This window comes from Talpa occidentalis, unplaced genomic scaffold (genome assembly GCF_014898055.3).
Source record: "Talpa occidentalis isolate TD23 unplaced genomic scaffold, MPIMG_talOcc4v2.1, whole genome shotgun sequence".
Taxonomy (NCBI): Eukaryota; Metazoa; Chordata; class Mammalia; order Eulipotyphla; family Talpidae; genus Talpa; species Talpa occidentalis.
The window spans coordinates 15,501,107-15,511,591 of NW_026555331.1; the positions used below are offsets into that span (position 1 = coordinate 15,501,107).

General features: G+C 39.9%; 1 pseudogene; it reads right to left on the minus strand.

The window, feature by feature from the left end:
- Positions 1-6,047: 6,047 nt before the first annotated feature.
- Positions 6,048-6,148, minus strand: LOC119252262 (U6 spliceosomal RNA; annotated as a pseudogene).
- Between the last annotated feature and the right edge of the window lie 4,337 nt (positions 6,149-10,485).

The following is a 10,485-nucleotide window of genomic DNA, read 5'->3' on the forward strand; positions in this document are numbered from 1 at the left end:
GTGCTTAACAAAACCCCTGGGGTTGTTGTGGACAAGCTTGAGCACAAGGCACCTGATCCACATGGACGGAGGGGGAATCGCCTACAAGCAAGCTCTTTTCCACCGATCTCACTGAGTGTCCACAGTAAAAACTGGGAGCAAAGAACTGAGAAGCCTCTGTTGGACAGTCCAGCGGAGGGACGCATAGGCCCTGCAGGAGGGACCTTGCACCTGGAAGCAGAGGAGGAGCTAATCCCCGCTCCCTTGGTAGGAGGATGATGAATATCCGCTGCAGGGGAAGGAAGGACACAGCAAACCTCTGTGGGTCAAGCAGGGCCAGGAATACATCCATGGTCCAGAGTCTTAAAGGAAGGAGCATTGAGATCTGGTCCAGAGATCCAGCATTTGTCACCGATTCATTGCTTTTCAGCTCCAACCTTCCCTTTCCCGTCCTTTGTGATACCAGGATCTTTTTTTATTTTTCACTGAAAGAACACCGGAGGAGGAAGGAGTGTTTACTGGTCTGATAAGTTTTGCTTCCTTTTGCTCCAACGGGGCTGGTGTGTGGGCCCTGCTGGACCTCCCTCTGTGAGTTTTTGTTACAGAGAGCTTCATGGCAATCATGAGACACCCTTGCACCCTCTGCAGGAGCCCCAGACAGTTTTCCTGAGTTTCACAGCACCTTTCCCTCTGTCGGCTTCTTCTCAGTGTCTTTCCTATGAGTCCAGCAAGGTTCCCTGCAGGTTCAACATTCTACCCACCTGACAATTCATCTCAGGGCTACTGTGTTTCCCCGAAAAAATAAAAAAAAATCACTGCTTGCCCCTCTTGACTCACCATCCTTAACCTGTCAGTGCTCCATGGAGTAGTTTTTAGCTTGCCAGCCCTCTCTTACTCTTTAGACCACCTGCATCAGCTCACCAACCGTGGCACATGCTCCAGTGAAATCTGCACCCCAGGTTTGGGAAGGATTATTCCCTTCAATGATCATCCTCTTCCTGGAGAATTCTCTCTCTCAGCAGTAGATGATTCTTCAGAGTTTGCTTTTATTCTCTCTTAGAAGTCAATTCCTTGGAAATAGTTCATAATTCTTTCTTCTTATGGTATGGTTTCTGTCTCCTGACTGGACTTTTAATGGTGCTGAATTGGTACCATAAATGGTCCAGGAGACAGGTTCCCAAAAAGGAGATTTGAGATTGATTTGATTCTGCTCTTGAGATTGAATCAAGTGGTTGGATCGGACCATTTATTAATTAATTATCTCTCAGCTCCAAATTCATTAAATTATTCTGGTTGTGATACTGGGACTTAAAAACAATGTTGACAGCAGATGGCACTGGAGGGACACACTAAGAGAGCGGACTTCTTGTCCTGCTGCTAAAGCATCTCTCTCTGCTGGGGGTTGCTGACCTGGTGAGGATGACTCAGTGACCTGCACTCTGTCTGCTGGTTCCACGGGCAGGTAGTCTCAGGGCGGTCTGCAGCACCCTTACAGAAGTCTCCCACCAAACCTGCAGCTGCAGCTGGCATCCTTGCGGCAGTCTAACATTCACTCTTCCACAGTGGAGACTTCTACAGAGGCCCCTTCTGACTTCCCTGAGGCAAGACCAATGGCTGGTTCCAAGAGCAACATCTGAGCATTTTCTCTGGGTTTTCCACCCAATTTCCTGTCAAGTTTAGCAACAACCCAAGTGGGCAGATTTTCATGGGGGTTCCATTGGTGTCCAGCTGGCTTCCCCATGTCTTACCTAGTCAGTTTCCTGGACCTACAAGCTCTCAAATCAGTTTCTCAAAGAGTTAATAAATCTGGGCCTCCCCTGGTGGCGCAGTGGTTGAGCACTGGGCTGCGAAGCTGCCCGCAGCCTCTGCAGCACCAGTTCGATCCCTGGCTGCCAGCGAGGGTCCCACATGGTGTGACAGACCTCTCCTGCCACACCCGCTGCTCCCCTTAGCAGTGTATTTTGTTAGTCTGCCTGTTCTGTTTCCCGCTCTGGCTGTGGTGAATTCTCTCACCTTCCCGCGTTTCTGACTGTACCCAGTGCTTGTATAAATAAATAAATAAATATATATTTTTTTAAAGTTAATAAATCCACTTACCCCCTCAATCATTGCTTCCCTCCCAGTGGAATCCAAATGGTGGATTCAACAGCTAGAAGACAACCAGGATAAGTAGATACTTGAAACAATTATGAATTAAAATAAGAACTAGGCACATTTTGCACGAGAGGCTATGCAAGTTGGAATAAAATGAACAGAATCCTCAAAATTCTGGGAACAAAAACATCTGTCAAGCTAGACTTCTTAAAAAAACAAAACATTTTTCAAAATGAAATGGTGATAAATAATTTTCAAGATTAAAAAGTTGATAGACTCATTGCCAACAGATCCACATTATGATATATGTTGAAGCAAGTTATTCTGATAAAAAAATAAACCTGACAGAAATATGAATCTACAAAAAGTGAAGAATGTTGAAAACAGCGTAAAGAGAATATAGAGCTTCCCTGTATTTAATTGTTATATACGACTATCTAAAATATATCAACATTTGTCTCTACATAAATCATATGCCCAAATAAAATGTAATATAAATTAGTATAAAGGCTAGGGGAGATGCACTGCAAGTATATTGTTCAATATTCAAGCTACAGCTAAAGTGGCATAATACTGTATTTTGGTGCAATTCATCAAATACATATACTGTAAATCTAAGAACATATATTTGGGAACATATTGATTATAAAAAAGTCCTAACTAATAAGCTAATTGTAGATATAAAATGCAACAATGAATGAATACCCAAGCCCAAAGAAGCTGAAAGAGTAAAAGAGAGAAACAAATAACAGAGGAAATAAATACATAACAGCTGAGAGGATTTTAACCCACGCATATCAATAATCACATTAAATCTCAATTACAGTCAAAGGGCCAAACCCAGTGGTGCTCATTTGTTTGCACATAGATTATGGCTGCTTTTATTCTACACTGTGAAGTGACTGGTTCATAACAGAAACCTAATGGCCTGAAAAAATGAAAATATTTTCGATTTGACCTTTTCCAGAATGGTTTACTGACCTCTGTTTTAATCCCACCAATTTAAAAAAAAACAACAAACAGATTATTAATTTGGATACAAAAGCAAGCACTAACTACCTCTTGTCTGTCAGACAGCCATTTTAAGTATGAAAAAAATATATAAGTTAAAAGTAAGAGAACTGTAAAGGTATACTAGACAAATAGAATCAGAAATTCAAAAAAGAATTACAGAGATGGTGTTTCTATCAGAAAGAGTAGCCTTTAGATTAGGGATACTATCAGGGATAAAGAGGGACAAATAAGATCATAACATAATGACAAAAGGGTCATTTCACAGTAATGTGCCTATTAAAGTAACTTTAAAATATACCAGGTAAGCACTGTTAAACCTTCAAAGTGAGCAGTTAAACAAATCTATAATTTCACATAAGGATTTTAATACTTCAATTTTAGAAATGGATGTAAGTAATAGATAATCATTAAGTATATGGGGCTTCCCTGGTGGCCCAAGGGGCTAAGACACAGCACTATGAAGCTATCTGCAGCCACTGCAGTATGAGTTTGATCCCTGGCCAGGGAGCTGACCCACATGGCACAGCAGACCTCTACTGTCTTTCCCGCTGCACCCCTCAGCTGGGTATTTCAGTACATCTGCCTGTTCTGCTCCCCATTCTGTCTCTGGTGAATCCTCTCACCCCCACACCTCTGCCTTGCATCCCTCTGCATAAATAAAGAAATCTTTTTTTTAAAAAAGTATGGAAAACAAGAACACCACTGTCAGTGTGTTTCTATGCATAAAATAGACATGTGCATATACACACAGGATTACACACACATTATTACATACACACATACGTTCTCTAGGTATTCTCTAGATAAGGATATTGCCCCAATGGTGATAGGAAAGATTGATTTTTATGTAGAAAATGAAAAGGGAGAAAATCTGAATACAAGCACCATGAGCTTCAAGCTTCTCATGCTTGACTTGAAGGTCTGGAGATGACTTATTGCTTGGCTGTAACTTGCAAGCACACACAGAGACTGCTGGTTAGTTCATCTGCCGAAGGGAATTCTTAAAAGTGGATTTCTTCAACTGTTGTTACTGCACAGGATTTCCCAGGCTTCCTCCAGGACTGAATCAGTTCCGGAAGCTTCTTTATAGGAGTGCTGTGGCTATCTTTCACCAATGCCAGTGATAAGATAACATTGGATTTTACCCTTCATTTCTTAGTTTCTTGACATTTATCTTCCCTCTCTGGGTGCTTTCAACCCCTGCTATCATCTTAGGTGCTTGGTAATCTCTTCTGATAGTTAGCATCCTGACAGACACCACAACTCTCCATGCAGACGCTTATCTGTCTCTGCTCCTCCCTCCTCTATCTTTGGCTACTGCATGTTTTAAAAACTCATATGTTCCACAATGTCAGGAAGTTCTGTAAAATTTTATGAAATATTATGAATATCATAATTGAATCCTTTTAGCTCACATCCCTGCCCACTTTAGATTTCCATAGATTCTTTTCCAGGAGTTCCTGTAGTTCAAGGCTTCTTTTTATAAGAATAATTTACAGAATTTGAAGAATAATTTATGCAAAGTATTAATTGTAAACTAATAAAGACATACTGTAAAGTCGACACTATTCTGTGCACCTTAAATGCATTTTCTATAATCTTCACAGTAGCCTTGCAAAGTAGGACTTATTATCACATTTTTCCAGAAAAGGTACAGGCATACATGTGAATTCCCTTTAACAGAGGTTACATTCTATACATTTATCAGGTGAAGTGTAGTCTTTCAGACATTGTAGAACTAAGAGATAGTGTTTCCTCATTCTCTGCTTCTCTTAAATATATTGGAGAAACGGAACTCTGTCCTTGTCACACATAGAGAGGATCAATAATTCTACAACATTACTTTTAGAGATCCTGGAAAATACAGACATTGTTGGGGTTTTCTCTGTCAAAATAACTACTAGATAATTCCCCAAGTTTCCCCAGCTTAACTACAAAGAAGACTTAGGTCATGACTGAGAATATGATTAGATTTAACCTGAGGTCTGTTACCTTTGGGAAGTAAGAGTGGTATTAAGTTTATATTGGTGTCATGCCTTTAAAACTGTAGGGGAGTGTTATTCGTGATCCAGCTATATCTGCCCCTCTTAAAAATGCTCTGTAGAGTCTCCTGTTGGTGCAGGGGTTAAAGACAGTGCTATCAAGCTATTGCCAGCCACTGCAGCATGAGTTCAACTCCCAGCCTGGCTGGGAGGTGACCCACATGGCATTGCAGACCTCTCCTGTCACACCCACTGCTCCCCTCAGCAGTGTATTTCAGTAGATCTGCCCTGTTCTGTTCCCTACTCTGTCTCTGGTGAATCCTCTCACTCCCTGCACCTCTGGCTTGTACCCCAGTTCTTGTACGCATAAATAAATAAATCTTTTTTAAAAAAAATATTTTATTTTGTATAATTCTTACATCTTTTTCCCTTTTTGCATGATGTATGCATTTTCATTTTGGTTATATTCCCCATACAATTGCACCCCCCCTTATTTTGACTCTAGCCCTTCCTTTCCCTGTCCCTCCCTCCTCGCCACCACCACAGCAGTGTGTCTCTGGTTTATAGTTGCTTGTTGATTTTGATTTTTACTTTGTATTGATTAGTCTTTTTCCTGGTCTCTTATTTAGGTTTTCTAAATTCCTGCTATGAGTGAGACCATCCGGTATTTTTCTTTTTCTTTCTGGCTTATTTCGCTGAGCATGATCCCTCCTAGCTCCATCCATGTTGCTGCAAACTGCATGTGTTTATCTTTTTTGATTGCTGAGTAATATTCCATGGTGTATATGTACCACATCTTCTTGATCCAGTCATCTATTTTTGGGCATTTGGGTTGCTTCCAAAGCTTAGCTATTGTAAACAGTGCTGCTATAAACATAGGGGTGCAGGTGCTCTTTGGAATTGATGTTTCTGTGTCATTTGGGTAAATACCTAAGAGTGGAATTGCTGGATTATATGGAAGCTCTATGTTTAGTAGGTAAAAATATGGAACGCTTCACAAATTTGCGAGTCATCCTTGCACAGGGGCCATGCTAATCTTCTCTGTATCGTTCCAATTTTAGTATAATAAAAAAATCTTAGAAAAAACTTGCCTGTAAAATAAATTCTCTTTAGACTGCACCTAGTGGAAATTAGTAAATAAAAATATCATATGATCTTCATGGAAAAAATCTGTGATTCTCTTCATTGAGCGTGGCCTTTCTACTATGACCTAGAAGATGATTCAGAACTTGTAACCACTGTGTCCCTCACCATCTAAGCCGGCCAGTTGGGTGAAATATAATTATCCCTGCTTATCTTGTTATGCTCGTCTATACTGTTCTCTTTATTGCCATCTTTCCTCATTGCTGTCCTCAGTAGCAACTGCTACTGACATAATTGCCTAATTAATATTCTCTAGCAATGACATACTTTTCCTGACCACCTCTTTGCTAGGTTCAAGTTTATTATACAGGTTTGTATCTTACTACTTGGTGAACAGATAGTTGATTATAAGTTTTTTGCAATTAAGAGTGTGTTACAATGTTTTCCAGAAAGATGCTTTGCATATAATTCTTCTTTCCTTCAAAGATAGTTGTCTTCAAGATTAGTGAAGGTTCCAGTTGTGATTTTATTTCCTTAAAGAAAGGTCACTGTAGAGTTATAACTTGATCTTTATCAATACAATGTAACCAACTTAGTCTTACCACTATTAACTTGAATAATTTTAAAATATTTATAAATATTCCAAATATCAACACAAATACCATAGGATAGAATATCTAACCCGCGATGACTATATTCAGAAATGGCAAGCTGGGGCCTCCCTGAGGGCACAGTGGTTAAAGTCTCAGCACTATCAAGCTATCACCAGCCACTCAATCCCCAGCCTGGGAGCTACCCACATGGTGCAGCAGACCTCTCCTGTCTTGCCCGCTGCTCCACTCAGCAGTGTATTTCAGTACACAGCCTGTTCTGCTCCTCACTCTGTCCCTGGTGAATCCTCTCACCCCCACCCCTGCATCTCTGGCCCACACCCCAGCTCTTGTACGCATAAATAAATAATAATAACTCTTTTTTAAAAAGAAAAAAATGGCAAACTAAGGGCATTTGAGAGATGACTAGATTTGATGGCCTTTAGAATTTGATTTGTAAATAGGAAAAAAAATTATGATCACTACTAGTATTGATTATTTGGGGTTCTGCTTTCAGCAATTCATAAACTTCAATTGTAAGTTAGACTTTCCAAGGACATGACCTTGATCAAGATTTGCAAATTGCAAATCAGTCCTCATTCCAGTACTGACTCGCCAGCTCACCACCACAGGTGTTTCATCTTTATGTTAATGCCAATTCTGCTTAATGGTGATAGACACAGCCTCTTTGAAATAGCAGGCATATCACAGAGAATGCCATTTCTTAAAACAACAGTGTTTCTAAGCCAAAGTTCAGCCTGGCATCCACAATTCTACTCATCTCACAACAAATGCTGGGCATTTGCATCAGTAGCTGCATGAGTTGTGGATTTCATAATATCAGGAATCTTGGAAGGTTTCTATGACATGAATGAAGGCAGCCAATATTGCCATCTGGTTGTTCTTATGAGGGGGGAGAGAAACACCAGCCGTTTTGAACTTGACATTTGAATGAATTAAGGAATAAATACAAAATGTTATATTGAGACCAACTCCCTTCCCCAATTTGCCCTCAAGAACTTCCCATTGCCTACTATCAGAATTTGTGTGATGTTCTTGAACTTTACCCTTCCTTAGAATAGTCATTGCAGCTTAATGAGTAGTCTGGAGATTTTTTTTTAAGAGCAATAGGTAAATAATTTCTCCAGAAGAATTTGGAGGATATTACCTTTTTGAAATTTAATAATGAAGGCAATAATTCCTAAAGCCTACTATATAGCCAATAAAATAATAAGGGCAGGGAATAGAAATATGGGTTTCTTTTTCATTGCCCATAAGCAACTCAGAGTTAAGGAAAGAGAGACTTGGAGAGCCAACAATGATGATTTGGAAAGTGTATCTGTGTTATACCCTGTGTGCCAACCTCACCCTGTGACCGGGAGATGAAAGCCAGGCATTATCAAGATGCGAGATGTAGGCCTATGAGATGCAAATAAGGAACAGGCTGAAGAAACAAAAGCTGTAACATCATGTTGGATGGATTTTTAAAAGATCATTTGTTACTAATTTTATTTATTCTTTTTTTTTTTTTTGGTGGGACACTCGCCGGTGGCCGAGGAACGAACTGGCACTGCAGAGGCTGCGGGCAGCCTCGCAACCCAGCGCTCAACCGCTGCGCCACCAGGGGAGGCCCTAATTTTATTTATTCTTATTTGCATTTTTTACTACTAAATATAATACTTTTATGCATGTGCTTTAAGTATATATTTCAGAGTATATCAGTAAGTACTCCCTTAAAATTGATTCCTAAGCAAGGATTTACTGGATCAAAGTATATAAACATTTTTATGATAAAAATACAGTTGATAAAGAAAAAATAGCACACAAAATTATGTACACTTTATATGTAATACTAAATATAGTATATATATTACTGGTTTTACTTGCATTTAGTTGGCTAATGACACATGGATGTTTGTACAATACACATCCTTATGTTATTTGTGTGTGTGTTGTCTTATCTCTTTACCAATTTTACCTTTTTGGCATTAAAATGTTCTTACTATATTCTCAATATTATTGCAAGCACTTAATATGCATCAAGAGTTTTTAAATATTATTTTTTCATTTTGATTGCAAGACTTATTAAGTAAAATATATTCTTTTTCATGAAGCTTTTTGTTATGTTTTCACAGAAGAAAAGATTAAAAAGTGCCTGATTCCTACCTACACCCCCAAATTCTAGTCAGGCCACCTTGTACTTTAATGCACTTCTTGTAATCTATCAGATTTTCTCTCATTTCAAGTAAAAAAAAGAAAGAGGGAGAAAAAAGTTCACTAAAATGTTATAATGGTTAGATTTGGGATAATTTAATTTCCTTTTTTATCCTTTTCTTTTAAAAAATGTTTTAGCTTAATTTTATATTTAATGAAAGTCAATAAACCAAAAATGAAGAAAATACCCAAGGGTTCACGGAAATCCCTAACCCAACACGGCCCTTCTTCTCTGTGCTGAGGAACCTCCCTCTGGGGACCTGCGGAAGGGTGGAAAGGGTGGTGTGTTTCTCTGGGCAAGTTGTTGACGCTCTCACACAGATCTGTTTCGGTAAAAACTGCATGTTGTAGAGGTCATGCCCTCACTCCCCAGGAGTAACCACCCAACACTTGCACACGAAGCCAACCTCGCCCTGTGACTGGGAGATGAAAGCCAGACATTATCAAGATGTGAGATGCTGATTGAAAGCAGTTGTAGATTTTCTCCTGTTGACACTTTAGTGGCTTGGGACAGTGTAACAACCCCAGCTAGAAGAGTAGATTTTGGGGTCCATGCCTTTCCCTTTCGTGATGACTTTTATCTTTATCCATTAAGATAGACATAGCCGAGCTCTGCTCTCTTCCCAACGCTCCAGGTTTTATAGCAGCTATCTGGAGAAGCAGAGCCTGATGGAACCCAATTTTCCCATCTGCTGCTGCCTGGTATTTCCCAAGAAGTCCCTCAGGGTGGAGTCAGTGTGAGTGCTTCGGATGTTGGTGAATGGGGAACCGCAGAGAGTAGATGAGCAAGCTTATAAAACACTGAGTCACTGGGATGGGAGTCAATAAATCAGGGCTAGAATTTCTTTCTTGGCTAAAGAGGAAAATCCTCTTTCACTGTACATAAAAGTACAGATTTGAGCTGAGTGTGCAAGGAACGTTGTTGTTTATGTGATCACCGCTTTGATTAGCGTGATCACAACTGCCTGCTTAGCTAGGCTGCTGTAGATGACACCACACAGCTTCTCAGCCTGAACACTGTCCAAATATGATCTGATAAAAATAAGAGACTTAGATCCAGAGAGAGACCACGACTGCTTTACAAATGCAATGTGAAGACAGCATAATTAACAGAGCACACACACACACAAATGTGATGGAGATATTTAAAAAGGACCTTAATCCCGTAGTCTTAAACCATTAGAAACTCATGACACAAAAACTTAAACAGGGCAAAAAGGACCTGGAAGGAGTTCAGAGAAAACTGACAAGATTATTAAAAACCTACAAGTAATTAAAAAAAAGTTAAAGAAGACCTAACTCAGGCTTTTACTGGTTGTGTGACTGTTATAAATGTTCCTGGCTCTCTCTGCATATGGGTTTCTCAGTGTGAAAGACGAGTTGAGATGAACGGTGGGATTTGCTTGCCTGGAAATCTCATTCTAGAGAAAGAAGTATGCCTTCCCTTCACCTACTCCTGCGTCCTCTCTAGCCTGGCAATTCACCGCATCATCGTCTGCACCCTGCCTCCAATCACACCAGTTTATGTT